Here is an 18440-nt window from a genome sequence, read left to right on the forward strand (position 1 = left end):
TGCCTCTCTTTTTGTCTCTCTCTGTTTGCTCCTGTCATTATTGTTGCCCATGACTCTGTCAATGTTTTGCCCGGCATCTATTGCACGCTAGGATCCCTATTTGCCTCAGCCCGCCCAAGGTTTCTTCCAAGTTTTCCTACTAAGGTTTCTTTTGGGAGTTTTGGGAGTTTTTCCTTGTGTGTATTAGGGTCTAAGGCTGGGGGTGCCGGGTAGGTTAGGCTGTAGAATAGGTAGATTGTTTGTCTTGCTAAAATCTACTCTTGCCTACCTTTTGTTTTTCGCTATGCTTGTCCTACATAATTTTGTTCACCATTGATTGTGTTTAGTTAGATCTAGCTAGACACTTTCTCTGTGAAGTACTCTGAGACATGCTACTACATAAATAAACAAACTTGAACTTGAACTTCAGTGTCACACTTGGCCTCGTGCCTACGACCGGATCACAGCCGTGCTGATGTAGCCTACAGTACAACAGCGCGGCCTTGAGTGTGATATTGCTTTTATATAACAGTTGTAAACAAAGCTTTTTTGTGCAGCCTAATCAAGATTATACCTGGAACACGTGACGCGGAGTGATACATATAGTAAAAAGTCCCAGTGCTGCCATACTGTATATCAGCACTCATGGAATGCCTCTTTTTAGGCAACTGTTTACTCCAACTGTTGTATAAACCTTTGACACAGAAGCAAGACTGTTGATGTGCTTTATACAATTATGAGGAACCTAGAGCTCTTTTTGACAAAAGGAATCTCTCCAACTCAGTTATCAAATCTTTTTTTCTCCAGGGGAAGATTGGGAACTGACGTGTGTTTTGCCCCCCTCTCTCTCCTCAAAAAAAATATCTCACTGCCTGTCCCACCTATCAGTGTATTAATACGGCAGTGAATCATCATAGAGGGGGAGGTGTTGTCTGAGAAGTCTTACTCTGTGCATCCGATCCGAGTCGCCTCTCCTTGCAGAGACAGACGACGCCTATTGGCTGGATCGATCGCTATTTATTAGAGCAGAAGGCTCGACTGGAAACTATTCTCACAGCAACAGAGTAACTCACCGGGACACCGACAGCGTCCAATTCTGGGTTTAACCATCCTGAGAACAGAAGCGACAAGGTCCATCAGAGAAAGTAAGAGAAATGTTTTACAGTTGCCTGCATCGATTTATTTTGCATGCCGAGTTAAAGACAAATATAATATTCCTGCAGGAACTTATAGTGTATCCGCGGTACTCAATAGCGTACTTAATGGTATTATTTTATCTTTTTTGGTAATAATATTGCTACAGGGACTTGAGGTTCGTGCACGACCTGCATAGCCGTCTGCAGGATATCCTGCAATTTAGTTTTATTCTGCAGCATGAGACTCAGGCTGCAGAATAAAACTGGGGCAGTTGTTTACAAGTTAGAAATCTAGTTTAGCTGTGGTTCAGTCTCAGTCGCTGCCACCTGCTTTATAACTGTTGTCGACGATTAACAGTTTCTTCATAAAATCAGGTAAGAAAATAAAAAGTAGGTTAAAAAATGATTGGAAATCAGGATATATAACTTCCAAGCTTTTAACCAAGCTTATCTTACCCATGTTGGTTCTGTCCCCGCTGCAGATCATTTAACCCATGCACGGACATAGAGTGATGCCAAAAAATATATTCATTTAACTTAAACGGTAATGTATGTCTATAAGTAGGCTTTTGGCTTTTCCTCTGACATAACAGAGTCATAACAGTGAGTTTGTCCTGTCTCTATTCTGTGATGTGAGAGAAAGGGTGACCGGGCACCCATGGGAGCTGCCTGGAAATATTAACCTACTCTCCGGATCAGAGTGATTTAGGCTATTCTTAGTTCAGCCAAGCATGATATAAATAAGAAATCCCTGACCCCGCCCCCTTTAAATCTAAAAATGGTCCAAAATGATTGCCTTGAATTACATTCAACGGTACAGTTTACTATGTTTGCTTTTGAGGGTTCCTCTATTATTCTGTGATGAAAAAATATCCAGACCAGACTCACCTGGTGCAGAACAAACAATCTGATTGGCTTTATGATATCCTGAAGCTCACACTGCATGGTCAACTGACCATCTGCCCAGTTTGCCCACAGGGATCATTCAAGGTTCTTCTAACGTAATTCAACAACAAGCCCAAAACTTTAACCCCCCAGATGCAATGCTAATGCTAAGAAAAGGCAAAAAGGGAAATGTGAAGACAAATGTTTTTTTCAGTATTTTCAGTATTGAGTCCCATCTTCCTCCTGAGCAGGGCCGGCTCTAAACCGCTGGAGGCCCTACGCAAAATGTTCTGTGGAGACAAATGCTACCCACCATCAAGCAATAAAGACTGAATAAAAATGTAGTGTTTTTGTTTTGTATCGTATGTTTGTTACCTGTTATAAGATATGGCACATATCAAAGTAAAATGTAACAAATACAAAGGTTAATGTGGCTCTCTCTACTTGTGTGGACATGAGCTTAAAATGAAGACTTTCAAGGGGGCCTCAGCCAATAAGATCCATCTTTTTCTGGGGGTGGGCCTCCCCCATGATCACTGGCACGAATGTATCCAAAAAGATAAGAAAAGATAAGATAAGATAAGATAAGATATATATATATTTTTTACAAGTACAAAAAACCCATTAAAGGATGTTTGAGGCCCTAGGCATTTGCATATTAATCCTATAGGGAGAACCGGTTATGCTCCTGAGACACCTAAGATATTTAGTATTAAAGGTATCACATGCTTTTCTGACCGATTCAAAGTTTTACATTCCTTCTCCTAATCTACCAATGGCATCTTGCTTTCAGACAGCTGGCAGCCTCCGACAGTCACTGAGGAAACATCATGAGCTGCGGGGTAAAGGGCTATCTGAAGACTAAAGGGGGGAAACTCATGGCAGTCTGGGACGAGCAGCTGCAAGTCAGAGATGTCCAAGGGGAAAATAAAAAAGCAGGTATAATAACTTCTTCTTCGGTGGTACATGCCTATACTTTGCGATCGGGCTCTGAAATGAACACCCGACACACGGCAACTGTGGGTAAATTGTTGGCTGTGGCGAGTAAAATCATCAAGTTACCCGCAACCATGTGGGTAGGTTTTTTGTGTTATTTTAACCAATATTTTTTTAATAAAATGCTAAATTTCTATAATTGGATATGGTTGCAAATTTGAATGTGGCATTTGTACCATTGGCCACAGGTGCTGTGCCAGTTTGATCGACAGTCAAGACTTGTCTCTCTTAGTGTTAGTAACCTAATGGCCAATTAACAAGATCATCAATCAAAAAATGACACTAAAATGATGTTATAAGAGTCTGTGTTTCATTCTAGTGTTTTCCGCATCCAGCCTCATGCACAGAAATGTCTTATGGGTTGTCATCTCATAACGGCAAAACTCAAAGTCGGTCTGCACATCGTTCTCACTCCACCGCAGTAAAAACACGGTGGAGCAGGAATGTTGTGCAGACCGACTTTGAGTTTTGCAGCTGAATCCTTGTCCAGCATGATATGCTGGACATATGGAAGAGGTGGATGTGTGTCACTTTAATCCATCCACTGTCACCTTATAATGTCACCAAAAAACACTTTGTTCAGTATGAAGGGTGACGTGACGCTCCACACCAAACCCTTCCATGAATAAATAAAAATATCTTGAATGTCCTTAGATACTGTAGAACTCCATGCAGTGAGGAGCAATCTCTGATTTTAAAGGGAAATACATTATTGTGCCACATTCAGTCATTCACACATAAACTAAAATTACTTCTCTTTTACAGTGACTGCGCACAGATGGACTATGAAAGACGGAGCTTCAAAATTTGCTTTCAGTTTCAGCAAATCTTCCTTTGTCTACTGCAAATCAGATGGTCCAGAGGAGGTAAATATTATTTATTAAAGCAACTGTTTAATTCTTCTTCAGTGGGAACAATGTGGAGGTCAGAATAAAGCATTAGAAACTGGAAAAACAAATCTGTGAAATTCCTCCCTGTGACATGGATACTAAATCCAAAGCCTATGCAAATACAGCAGTTTTTGTTATTTCACGTTGAGTGTTTATTGTTGAAAGTTAATACAATTTGAACGTTAAAACTCATCAGAGGTGATCATCTGAAGGCCCTTCAGATATTAAAAAACCCTGAAATAACACGTCTGACGGTGATGACACAAACCAAGCGATGATATAAAAAACTAATTTTGTGAAAAAATGGTAAAATCAAGAGGTTGCACTGAAACACTGCTCAGTAGCTGAGAACTGGTTTACATCTTAACATGTAATATTGTCGTGGTTATGTTGTGGCTAGCTGTTGTACAGCAGGAATCAATGGAGGCGAGGCAAACACATGCCACAACAAGGAGGGAGCTGTTATGTTCCGGCAAACTTTTACAGTTATAGAGATACCTCAGTGATGATGATCACAGATGGGAATAGTCAGGCTTGTCTTACTGGTACAACTGGGCACAGACGGAGATGCTCGACATCTAGTACACAGGGCAGACAGTAGACAACTAACAAAGGGGAGGGGGAGAGGGACAAATATAAAGGGGTCTCCGCTATGCCCAGCAGCCTATCAAAATACACGAAACATTAACATGGCCGAATGAACTGTAGAACTATACCAATCCACGTTACAATATTTTACTTTTTAAAAATGAAAAGCTGTTTCATCCAATCATTATGTGTTTTGTGTGTCCACAGCAGATTGCGGTCACTGGAAAAACTGTAATCAGCGATGAAGAGAAACCGTATTATCTGTTCGACTGGAAACACGTAGGGAACGGCACGTTCCGCAGCTTGCAATCTGTGGCCGAACCCAAGAAACATCTCTGCACTGATGCTCAAGACCAAGTCCTCCTCAGTTCAGACAGTCAGCAGGTTGTTACTTTCCAACTCTTAGATAGGAATCAGAATGAAATACATCTTTCTGATATTACATTGTGTAATTGTTGGAAAAAATGAGTATGGACGACTACGGACGTTGTCTCAACGTTCCTTTGCCAACACACAGTATATTTTCACAGGTTTTCAACATTGTGCACGCTGTCCTATCAACATTTTATTCAATGTTGAGATATTTGTGAAGTATGTCTTCTAGTCCCAGAGAATAAAACTGTGAATATTCTGTCACTCATGCTATTTTATACTCACTTGATTATTACTAGGTTTGATACAGTAAGGCGGACACTATTAACTTCCTTTGGCATTGCTGTGCAACATGCTACTAGGTATCACTACCGTTTTGACTCATCTGATTCTGTTATAAACATACTTTCTTTTCTTGTTACTGTCTGTATAGAGGTTATTTTTTGCAGTTGGGCAGAAATAGCAGAATATTTTTGTGTTATATCACCAAACGTTTATTTTTCACATAATTGTATCACATTCACAAATGATTTCTTCTACCTGTTCTTAAAAAATTGTATTTTGTAATCTTCCTACTGAAAGCAACTACATTTAACTTGTTGTGCACCTTATAACTGATGTACCACTGATGTAACATTTATACCAGTCAAAGAGGAGTTGTACGGCATGAAAGTAGCATGAAAATGGAAGATTACTGAATTTTTGTGAAAATGTTCTTATCAGGTGATTTCAAATGTGTTTCTACAAAGCTTTAATGCAGGAGGACAATTGTTTTTGTATAAATTGTTTGCCTTTTCATGTCTTGAGGGGATTGCTGGTGGTGGAAATGGAAAGCATGTAGGCCTTTTTCAGTTACCAGAGAGCAAATGTTGTACAGTGATTTTTATGCTGACACAATGTAATGTTACGGGAGACAATAAACTTGATACTCCCTTTTCATTAACCAGGTGTATATCCATTATGAGCTTTCTACCTGATGACATCCAAATGCTTTTACAAGAACATAGTTGTACCATCATCAGATCTAGGAGGGGAAGAGGGGAGGGAGGAGAGAGGGCGCTGGCAGTCAATGATTTTCTCTGCACACTGCGCTGTAGTTTACGCTTAGAGCATGATGAAGCAGAGCTCAAAGCCATATATACTGTATATAGGCTATATAAGCTTTGTTAGAGTGATTGTCAGGATCCGTACCCAGGGCTCAAATGCAGACACGCAGACAGGGAATACAGTTCAAAACGGCTTTACTGTAGGAATAGGCAGGTACAGGGTCGTAGGCAGGCACAGGTCATACACGGGTGGTCACAAGGCACAGTACCAGTAGGAGTAGGCAATCAGGTAGTCCAAAGATCAGGCAGGGTCAGAACCAGGCAAACAATATTAGTCCAAATTTCACTTGTCGGTACCACTCAAGGTGGCAAAATCTAGTTAAAAAGTTTGAAAAGGTATATGTCCGTAGATGATATTTTGGTATGATAACCATTGCTGAATGGTAGCTTTGTCACAGTAATCAGCTCATGAAGTTAACCACCACCCTACAATAAATTGGATTGTAGGCGCTGATGCATATCCTATTTTAGGCTCATTTTCAGGACCTTTAGTCATGTTTTATGAAAATATGTTTAACAAATAAATAGGTCAAATAGGACAAATAAAGAGGTCACATGGGCTCTTCAAAGTGTCAGTGACATTCATTTTTCCACAATTTTCACCTAAACTATAGTCTTTATTTGAGCACTGTGACATCTAGGAACATCACAGACACAAACATCAAAAACTGGAATACTCACAGGACTGTAAGGATTCAGAAAAGGTATAACCAACATATACACGGACCAACACTACACTCCTGCGTGTTAACACGTGGGTCACCTAGTGCCGGACGACTCAGGGATGATCTCAACAGTGCCCCAGTATGTTAAGACTTCTGCACAACAGGTCTCTCACTCACAGGTCTTGGGTTCCAGTTCCTCGTCCTGAACACTGACCCTGAGAAAGACCCAGACACATCCAACAGATAAAATCTGATGAATGGACAGGTTGTCAACCACAGCCACACTACTTTTAGAATGAGTGCGAATGGCTGTGGGAGGCTCCCTCCAGCGCATAAGCCTGCGAAATGCTGTTGCAGAGCCAATGGGCCTGTTTTGACAGGGGCTTGCCAGCCATCCTGTGTGCATAGCACACTTACAGTAAACAACTGTTGTGTGCACCTGCACACTCCACATAACATGCCAATGCATGTACTGGGCATAAACAATGCAACAATGCCCTCTCCCCTTCATCCTTCTCCCCTTTATCTCACTTCATGAGAAGTGGGATAAAATGCATCCAGCTGAATAATCCGAGACCTAATGTTCTTAGACACAAAGGATGGATTCTCTGAGTCTGAGTGTGGCGCCACTCAGATATCCAAGTATCAGCATACAGCTGGGGTGGACCAAAAGGGTACACAAATCACACACCCTCTTAGCCGAGTCAAAGCAAGCAGCAACGTGGCCTTGACTGAGAACAACTTAACAGAGGACTGCCCAATGGGCTTGAAAGGACCTCGAGGACCACAGGCAACTCCAACTGGGGGGCAGCGGAATGCATCACCGGGTGTTTCCTCATAGCCCCCTCCTAACGTTTCAGGAGAGGGTGGCCAAAAACCGACCTCTCTCCAAGCCCCTCATCGCTGACGCATAAACCTTAATGCTACCAGTCTCTTCAGTAGGAACTGGAGGAAAGTGATCAATTGAGCAAGTCAATGGATCAGTGTCCCCACACCATTTCCTGCATTTTCTTACCTTGTAGCCAGTAGCCCAGGTCGCTCCTGGCTATTGGGGGTATGGTCACCAGGTGTTGTTTGTGCCATCGTGGGTCCAAACTCAGTCTGGCAAACCACCTCTACAGGCGTCTCATGTGCAGCACCATTGGAACCAAAGGGTGAGCTGCTGAGAAGAGACCAAGAAGGTACATGACAGTCATGACCCTGTCATGCCGCACCATTGAACTGACTCCATAATAGTTGTCTGTCTGAGTTCTGACAGACAAGCTCTCAGCATGGACGAGTCCAGCTGCAGGCCCAAATACAGTGTCTGCTGGCACGGTTGACTGTGCTGTTCTTCCAATTGACCGCAAAGCCTAATGTAGTTAGGTCCTGCACCAATTGGATCATGTGAGACATGGCCCATTCTTTGGACCAGGCCATGAGGATTAGGTCATCTAGATATAAGGAGACCCGTATTCCCGATGGCACAGCGATTGAAGTGCTGTATCCACACAATTGGAAAAGATACGGGGGGCCAAATAGCCAAATGGTAGTCTGCTGTTCACATAGGCTATCCATTGAAAGGCAAAGCTCAGGAATTTCCTGTGCCTCGGCACCACTGAGACATTAAAGTAAGCATCCTTCAGGTCTACTGTGGTGAACCAAGTAAGTTTACAAATCCGTTCACACAGTTTACAAATCCGTTCACACGGATTTACACTTTGAGTTTTTTTTTCTACCATGTGACCCCAGAGGGGCTCCGTAATAATGACTGTTTTGATCATAGTTTCACTGTTATCTCTCTACCTGCATTACAGATCATCATGGAATTCTGGACAAAAAAATCATATCTAGCAATTAAAATATTCTCAGCTTTGGGTCCGAGAGACAAAATCTCATCATATGGGGGTCCGATGTTTGTGTCTGTGATGTTCCTAGATGTCACAGTGCTCAAATAAAGACTATAGTTAAGGTGAAAATTGTGGAAAAATGATTGTTTACTGACACTTTGAAGAGCCCCTGTGACCTCTTTATTTGTCAGACAGACTCACAACTGGGCTTGAATGAAAGCTAAAGTGATATCAAACATATTTTCATAAAACATGACTAAAGGTCCTGAAAATGAGCCTAAATTAGGATATGCATCAGCGCCTATAGTCCAACTTATTGTAGGGGGTGGTTAACTTCATGAGTTGATTACTGTGACAAAGCTACCATTCAGCAATGGTTATCATACCAAAATATCATCTACGGACATATACCTAAATTTGTAACTAGATTTTGCCACCATGAGTGGTACCAAAATCTGGTCTGGCCCATGTACAGGCAGAGCAAAACAGGTAAGGCGGGAACGAACTAGATAGAAGCTAGGACAATCTGACAGAGACTGAAGGGAGAGTGGGTCAGCTGGAGTCACGACAGTAACCCCTGGTTCGTTCGCTTGCTTGGTCATTTAAGGCAGAGGTCCACAATGGTAACAATTACTGTGTTACCCGGTCACAAAGTCCACCGCAATGTGTGACCAGGTCCTCCGAGGGATGGGGAGTGACTGGAGGAGACGCACAGGAACCCGATTAGAGGGCTTATTTTGGGCGCAGACTGAGCAGGCTGTCACAAACTCCTTGGTGTCACTCCTGATGGTGGGCCACCAGAAGCGTTGAGCGCTGAATGCCAGGGTGCGGTGCATACCGGGATGACAGGCAAGCCGAGAAGAGTGTCCCCACTGGAGAACCTGGGTACGGACAGAGTCAGGCACAAACAGGCGATCAGCTGGGCCATTCGCTGGGTCTGGCTGCTGCTCTTGAGCGGAACAAACCACTCTCTCAATTCCCCACTGGACTGCAGCGGTGACACACTCAGCGGGCAGGATGTGTTCTGGAGAGGAAGGAGAGTCAGAGTGGAGGTGACACAGAACATCTGGTTTACCACTCTTGGGGCCGGGTCGGTAGGATAGAATGTTAAGTAAGAAAGACTGTTAAGTAAGAAAGAATGTTAAGTAAGAAAGTTAAACCAGTGTCTCCACTCCATCGGGGCTAGCCGAACTGCTAGGATCTCCCAGGTGCCGATGTCATAGGTCCTCTCAGTGGGGTTGAGGCGATGGGTACCTAGCACGATGGGTACCTGGGGTAAGCGTATGAGGTGAAAACAAATCTCCTCTCGGCGAGCCTATAGCTCTTTTTGCCAAATTAAAGGAATCTCTCCAATAATCAAGAACTGTAATTCCAATACATGCTCCATTCAGAAAAACAGCCATCTTACACCATGCACCGCTGTACAGTACACACACATTTCAAAACAGCCACAAGAAAAATGGTAGGCCTATAACCTGCTGGAGGGGTGGTAGGGACTGTGCCAGGCCCCAACTGGATGTTTTTCTCCAGGGGAAGATTGGGAACTGACGTCTGTTTTGCCCCTCGCTCTCCCCCCAAAATATCTCACTTCCTGCCCCACAGTGTATCAATACGGCAGTGAATCATCATAGAATTACTCGTTTGTTTTTGTTTTTTTTGGTGATGTTTTATCTGATAAGTCTTGCTCTGTGCATCCAAATCGCCTCTCCTTGCAGAGACAGACGACGCCTACACACTGAGTCAGTGGCTGGAACGATCGCTATATATTGGAGCAGAAGGCTCGACTGGAAACTATTCTCACAGCAACAGAGTAACTCACCGGGACACCGACAGCGTCCAATTCTAGGTTTAACCATCCTGAGAACAGAAGCGACAAGGTCCATCAGAGAAAGTAAGAGAAATGTTTTACAGTTGCCTGTATCGATTTATTTTGCATGCCGAGTTAAAGACAAATACGTTTAATATTCCTATAATATTCCTGCAGGAACTTATAGTGTATCTGTGGTACTCAATAGCGTACTTAATGGTATTATTTTATCTTTTTTTGGTAGGCTATCACTATAATATTGCTACAGGGACTGTAGCAATATTATATTACAGGCTGCAGAATAAAACTGGGGCAGTTAGAAATCTAGAAATCTAGTTTGTAGCTGTGGTTCAGTCTCAGTCGCTGCCACCTGCTTTATAACTGTTGTCGACAATTAATAGTTTCTTCATAAAATCAGATAAAAATAAAAAGTAGGTTAAAAAAAAAAGATTGGAAATCAGGCTATATAACTTCCAAGCTTTTAACCAAGCTTATCTTACCCATGTTGGTTCTGTCCCCGCTGCAGATCATTTAACCCATGCACGGACATAGAGTGATGGCAAAAAATATATTCATTTAACCTAAACGGTAATGTATGTCTATAAGTAGGCTTTTGGCTTTTCCTCTGACATAACAGAGTCATAACAGTGAGTTTGTCCTGTCTCTATTCTGTGATGTGAGAGAAAGGGTGACCGGGCACCCATGGGAGATGCCTGGAAATATTAACCTACTCTCCGGATCAGGTTTAGGCTATTCTAAGTTCATCCAAGCATGATATAAATAAGAAATCCCTGACCCCGCCCCCTTTAAATCTAAAAATGGTCCAAAATGATTGCCTTGAATTACATTCAACGGTACAGTTTACTATGTTTGCTTTTGAGGGTTCCTCTATTATTCTGTGATGAAAAAATATCCAGACCAGACTCACCTGGTGCAGAACAAACAATCTGATTGGCTTTATGATATCCTGAAGCTCGACACTGCATGGTCAACTGACCATCTGCCCAGTTTGCCCACAGGGATCATTCAAGGTTCTTCTAACGTAATTCAACAACAAGCCCAAAACTTTAACCCCCCAGATGCAATGCTAATGCTAAGAAAAAAAAGGGAAATGTGAAGACAAATGTTTTTTTCAGTATTTTCAGTATTGAGTCCCATCTTCCTCCTGAGCAGGGCCGGCTCTAGACCGCTGGAGGCCCTACGCAAAATGTTCTGTGGAGACAAATGCTACCCACCATCAAGCAATAAAGACTGAATAAAAATGTAGTGTTTTTGTTTTGTATCGTATGTTTGTTACCTGTTATAAGATATGGCACATATCAAAGTAAAATGTAACAAATACAAAGGTTAATGTGGCTCTCTCTACTTGTGTGGACATGAGCTTAAAATGAAGACTTTCAAGGGGGCCTCAGCCAATAAGATCCATCTTTTTCTGGGGGTGGGCCTCCCCCATGATCACTGGCACGAATGTATCCAAAAAGATAAGATAAGATAAGATAAGATAAGATAAGATATATATATATTTTTTACAAGTACAAAAAATCCATTAAAGGATGCTTGAGGCCCTAGGCATTTGCCTATTAATCCTATAGGGAGAACCGGTTATGCTCCTGAGACACCTAAGATATTTAGTATTAAAGGTATCACATGCTTTTCTGACCGATTCAAAGTTTTACATTCCTTCTCCTAATCTACCAATGGCATCTTGCTTTCAGACAGCTGGCAGCCTCCGACAGTCACTGAGGAAACATCATGAGCTGCGGGGTAAAGGGCTATCTGAAGACTAAAGGGGGGAAACTCATGGCAGTCTGGGACGAGCAGTTGCAAGTCAGAGATGTCCAAGGGGAAAATAAAAAAGCAGGTATAATAACTTCTTCTTCGGTGGTACATGCCTATACTTTGCGATCGGGCTCTGAAATGAACACCCGACACACGCCAACTGTGGGTAAATTGTTGGCCGTGGCGAGTAAAATTACCTGCAACCATGCGGGTAGGTTTTTTGTGTTATTTTAACCAATATTTTTTGAATAAAATACTCAATTTCTATAATTGGATATGGTTGCAAAATTGAATGTATCATTGGCCACAGGTGCTGTGCCAGTTTGATCGACAGTCAAGACTTGTCTCTCTTAGTGTTAGTAACCTAATGGCCAATTAACAAGAGCGTCAATCAAAAAATGACACTAAAATGATGTTATAAGAGTCTGTGTTTCATTCTAGTGTTTTCCGCATCCAGCCTCATGCACAGAAATGTCTTATGGGTTGTCATCTCATAACGGCAAAACTCAAAGTCGGTCTGCACATCGTTCTCACTCCACCGCAGTAAAAACACGGTGGAGCAGGAATGTTGTGCAGACCGACTTTGAGTTTTGCAGCTGAATCCTTGTCCAGCATGATATGCTGGACATATGGAAGAGGTGGATGTGTGTCACTTTAATCCATCCACTGTCACCTTATAATGTCACCAAAAAACACTTTGTTCAGTATGAAGGGTGACGTGACGCTCCACACCAAACCCTTCCATGAATAAATAAAAATATCTTGAATGTCCTTAGATACTGTAGAACTCCATGCAGTGAGGAGCAATCTCTGATTTTAAAGGGAAATACATTATTGTGCCACATTCAGTCATTCACACATAAACTAAAATTACTTCTCTCTTTTACAGTGACTGCTCACAGATGGACTATGAAAGACGGAGCTTCAAAATTTGCTTTCAGTTTCAGCAAATCTTCCTTTGTCTACTGCAAATCAGATGGTCCAGAGGAGGTAAATATTATTTATTAAAGCAACTGTTTAATTCTTCTTCAGTGGGAACAATGTGGAGGTCAGAATAAAGCATTAGAAACTGGAAAAACAAATCTGTGAAATTCCTCCCTGTGACATGGATACTAAATCCAAAGCCTATGCAAATACAGCAGTTTTTGTTATTTCACGTTGAGTGTTTATTGTTGAAAGTTAATACAATTTGAACGTTAAAACTCATCAGAGGTGATCATCTGAAGGCCCTTCAGATATTAAAACCCCCCCCGAAATAACACGTCTGACGGTTAGCGATAATATAACAAACTAATTTTGTGAAAAAATGGTAAAATCAAGAGGTTGCACTGAAACACTGCTCAGTAGCTGAGAACTGGTTTACATCTTAACATGTAATATTGTCGTGGTTATGTTGTGGCTAGCTGTTGTACAGCAGGAATCAATGGAGGCGAGGCAAACACATGCCACAACAAGGAGGGAGCTGTTATGTTCCGGCAAACTTTTACAGTTATAGAGATACCTCAGTGATGATGATCACAGATGGGAATAGTCAGGCTTGTCTTACTGGTACAACTGGGCACAGACGGAGATGCTCGACATCTAGTACACAGGGCAGACAGTAGACAACTAACAAAGGGGAGGGGGAGAGGGACAAATATAAAGGGGTCTCCGCTATGCCCAGCAGCCTATCAAAATACACGAAACATTAACATGGCCGAATGAACTGTAGAACTATACCAATCCACGTTACAATATTTTACTTTTTAAAAATGAAAAGCTGTTTCATCCAATCATTATGTGTTTTGTGTGTCCACAGCAGATTGCGGTCACTGGAAAAACTGTAATCAGCGATGAAGAGAAACCGTATTATCTGTTCGACTGGAAACACGTAGGGAACGGCACGTTCCGCAGCTTGCAATCTGTGGCCGAACCCAAGAAACATCTCTGCACTGATGCTCAAGACCAAGTCCTCCTCAGTTCAGACAGTCAGCAGGTTGTTACTTTCCAACTCTTAGATAGGAATCAGAATGAAATACATCTTTCTGATATTACATTGTGTAATTGTTGGAAAAAATGAGTATGGACGACTACGGACGTTGTCTCAACGTTCCTTTGCCAACACACAGTATATTTTCACAGGTTTTCAACATTGTGCACGCTGTCCTATCAACATTTTATTCAATGTTGAAATAATCGTGAAGTATGTCTTTTAGTCCCAGAGAATAAAACTGTGAATATTCTGTCACTCATGCTATTTTATACTCACTTGATTATTACTAGGTTTGATACAGTAAGGCGGACACTATTAACTTCCTTTGGCATTGCTGTGCAACATGCTACTAGGTATCACTACCGTTTTGACTCATCTGATTCTGTTATAAACATACTTTCTTTTCTTGTTACTGTCTGTATAGAGGTTATTTTTTGCAGTTGGGCAGAAATAGAATATTTTTGTATTATATCACCAAATGTTTATTTTTCACATATTGTATCACATTCACAAATGATTTCTTCTACCTGTTCTTAAAAAATTGTATTTTGTAATCTTCCTACTGAAAGCAACTACATTTAACTTGTTGTGCACCTTATAACTGATGTACCACTGATGTAACATTTATACCAGTCAAAGAGGAGTTGTACGGCATGAAAGTAGCATGAAAATGGAAGATTACTGAATTTTTGTGAAAATGTTCTTATCAGGTGATTTCAAATGTGTTTCTACAAAGCTTTAATGCAGGAGGACAATTGTTTTTGTATAAATTGTTTGCCTTTTCATGTCTTGAGGGGATTGCTGGTGGTGGAAATGGAAAGCTTGTAGGCCTTTTTCAGTTACCAGAGAGCAAATGTTGTACAGTAATTTTTATGCTGACACAATGTAATGTTACAGGAGAAAATAAACTTGATACTCCCTTTTCATTAACCAGGTGTATATCCATTATGAGTTTTCTACCTGATGACATCCAAATGCTTTTACAAGAACATAGTTGTACCATCATCAGATCTAGGAGGGGAAGAGGGGAGGGAGGAGAGAGGGGGCTGGCAGTCAATGATTTTCTCTGCACACTGCGCTGTAGTTTACGCTTAGAGCATGATGAAGCAGAGCTCAAAGCCATATATACTGTATATAGGCTATATAAGCTTTGTTAGAGTGATTGTCAGGATCCGTACCCAGGGCTCAAATGCAGACACGCAGACAGGGAATACAGTTCAAAACGGCTTTACTGTAGGAATAGGCAGGTACAGGGTCGTAGGCAGGCACAGGTCATACACGGGTGGTCACAAGGCACAGTACCAGTAGGAGTAGGCAATCATGTAGTCCAAAGATCAGGCAGGGTCAGAACCAGGCAAACAATATTAGTCCAAATTTCACTTGTCGGTACCACTCAAGGTGGCAAAATCTAGTTAAAAAGTTTGAAAAGGTATATGTACGTAGATGATATTTTGGTATGATAACCATTGCTGAATGGTAGCTTTGTCACAGTAATCAGCTCATGAAGTTAACCACCACCCTACAATAAATTGGATTGTAGGCGCTGATGCATATCCTATTTTAGGCTCATTTTCAGGACCTTTAGTCATGTTTTATGAAAATATGTTTAACAAATAAATAGGACAAATAAAGAGGTCACATGGGCTCTTCAAAGTGTCAGTGACATTAATTTTTCCACAATTTTCACCTAAACTATAGTCTTTATTTGAGCACTGTGACATCTAGGAACATCACAGACACAAACATCAAAAACTGGAATACTCACAGGACTGTAAGGATTCAGAAAAGGTATAACCAACATATACACGGACCAACACTACACTCCTGCATGTTAACACGTGGGTCACCTAGTGCCGGACGACTCAGGGATGATCTCAACAGTGCCCCAGTATGTTAAGACTTCTGCACAACAGGTCTCTCACTCACAGGTCTTGGGTTCCAGTTCCTCGTCCTGAACACTGACCCTGAGAAAGACCCAGACACATCCAACAGATAAAATCTGATGAATGGACAGGTTGTCAACCACAGCCACACTACTTTTAGAATGAGTGCGAATGGCTGTGGGAGGCTCCCTCCAGCGCATAAGCCTGCGAAATGCTGTCGCAGAGCCAATGGGCCTGTTTTGACAGGGGCTTGCCAGCCATCCTGTGTGCATAGCACACTTACAGTAAACAACTGTTGTGTGCACCTGCACACTCCACATAACATGCCAATGCATGTACTGGGCATAAACAATGCAACAATGCCCTCTCCCCTTCATCCTTCTCCCCTTTATCTCACTTCATGAGAAGTGGGATAAAATGCATCCAGCTGAATAATCCGAGACCTAATGTTCTTAGACACAAAGGATGGATTCTCTGAGTCTGAGTGTGGCGCCACTCAGATATCCAAGTATCAGCATACAGCTGGGGTGGACCAAAAGGGTACACAAATCACACACCCTCTTAGCCGAGTCAAAGCAAGCAGCAACGTGGCCTTGACTGAGAACAACTTAACAGAGGACTGCCCAATGGGCTTGAAAGGACCTCGAGGACCACAGGCAACTCCAACTGGGGGGCAGCGGAATGCATCACCGGGTGTTTCCTCATAGCCCCCTCCTAACGTTTCAGGAGAGGGTGGCCAAAAACCGACCTCTCTCCAAGCCCCTCATCGCTGACGCATAAACCTTAATGGTAGAAAGCGCCAGTCTCTTCAGTAGGAGCTGGAGGAAAGTGATCAATTGAGCAAGTCAATGGATCAATGTCCCCACACCATTTCCTGCATTTTCTTACCTTGTAGCCAGTAGCCCAGGTCGCTCCTGGCTATTGGGGGTATGGTCACCAGGTGTTGTTTGTGCCATCGTGGGTCCAAACTCAGTCTGGCAAACCACCTCTACAGGCGTCTCATGTGCAGCACCATTGGAACCAAAGGGTGAGCTGCTGAGAAGAGACCAAGAAGGTACATGACAGTCATGACCCTGTCATGCCGCACCATTGAACTGACTCCATAATAGCTGTCTGTCTGAGTTCTGACAGACAAGCTCTCAGCATGGACGAGTCCAGCTGCAGGCCCAAATACAGTGTCTGCTGGCACGGTTGACTGTGCTGTTCTTCCAATTGACCGCAAAGCCTAATGTAGTTAGGTCCTGCACCAATTGGATCATGTGAGACATGGCCCATTCTTTGGACCAGGCCATGAGGATTAGGTCATCTAGATATAAGGAGACCCGTATTCCCGATGGCACAGCGATTGAAGTGCTGTATCCACACAATTGGAAAAGATACGGGGGGCCAAATAGCCAAATGGTAGTCTGCTGTTCACATAGGCTATCCATTGAAAGGCAAAGCTCAGGAATTTCCTGTGCCTCGGCACCACTGAGACATTGAAGTAAGCATCCTTCAGGTCTACTGTGGTGAACCAAGTAAGTTTACAAATCCGTTCACACAGTTTACAAATCCGTTCACACGGATTTACACTTTGAGGTTTTTTTTCTACCATGTGACCCCAGAGGGGCTCCGTAATAATGACTGTTTTGATCATAGTTTCACTGTTATCTCTCTACCTGCATTACAGATCATCATGGAATTCTGGACAAAAAAATCATATCTAGCAATTAAAGTATTCTCAGCTTTGGGTCCAAGAGACAAAATCTCATCATATGGGGGTCCGATGTTTGTGTCTGTGATGTTCCTAGATGTCACAGTGCTCAAATAAAGACTATAGTTAAGGTGAAAATTGTGGAAAAATGATTGTTTACTGACACTTTGAAGAGCCCCTGTGACCTCTTTATTTGTCAGACAGACTCACAACTGGGCTTGAATGAAAGCTAAAGTGATATCAAACATATTTTCATAAAACATGACTAAAGGTCCTGAAAATGAGCCTAAATTAGGATATTCATCAGCGCCTATAGTCCAACTTATTGTAGGGGGTGTGTTGTAGCGACTCAATGAAAATAGGCCGCTAAGAGGCTAAGTAGGCTCTTTACTGTGACGCGTTCAAACAAAATCATACTTAAGTCCGGATGCGTTTCAGACTGTTTATTAAACAGAAACTAAAGCATAACGTGACGGTCAACAGAAAATATCGGAGCCCTACTCACCCTCTTTGTTAGACTCCCGCCATACAAGTGAACAGGTAAATAAATGTGAAACCACACCCATGTGTCAATTACCGGAAGTGATAGTAACCAAAAAGAGCATGCGCAGCCTTGACAAATAATAAACACATAAATACCCATTTTGGCTCCTACAATACCGGCCCCTAATTATTATATCTCAAAATAATAATTACACAATTATAAACAACAATCAAACACAGTATATTTCAATATTATGTAGATCTTCTTTCTTCATTATTCAGATGGCAAGAGTTCGTTATCACAGTCTTAAAAGAGCGATCTTTACCACCGCTCTGGATAAGTAAAGTCTGTAGTCTGTAGAATGTGTGCAGTGGGC

At 42.2% G+C, this 18440-nt stretch overlaps 2 long non-coding RNA genes across 2 annotated transcripts; both read left to right on the forward strand.

The window, feature by feature from the left end:
- The first annotated feature begins 878 nt into the window (after positions 1-878).
- Positions 879-5792, forward strand: LOC139650870 (uncharacterized). The gene is made up of 4 exons (XR_011695664.1): positions 879-1124; positions 2794-2939; positions 3762-3862; positions 4682-5792. It is a non-coding gene; the product is annotated as an uncharacterized lncRNA (long non-coding RNA).
- A 4404-nt stretch (positions 5793-10196) lies between these two features.
- On the forward strand, positions 10197-14919 carry LOC139650867 (uncharacterized). Its single transcript, XR_011695662.1, has 4 exons — positions 10197-10337; positions 11969-12114; positions 12922-13022; positions 13831-14919. It is a non-coding gene; the product is annotated as an uncharacterized lncRNA (long non-coding RNA).
- Positions 14920-18440: the final 3521 nt, after the last annotated feature.

The sequence above is a fragment of the Centroberyx affinis genome, unplaced genomic scaffold (assembly GCF_046629955.1).
Source record: "Centroberyx affinis isolate AG114_WGS23_722 - 3 ecotype Tasmania unplaced genomic scaffold, CSIRO-AGI_Caff_v1 ptg001560l_1, whole genome shotgun sequence".
Classification (NCBI taxonomy): Eukaryota; Metazoa; Chordata; class Actinopteri; order Beryciformes; family Berycidae; genus Centroberyx; species Centroberyx affinis.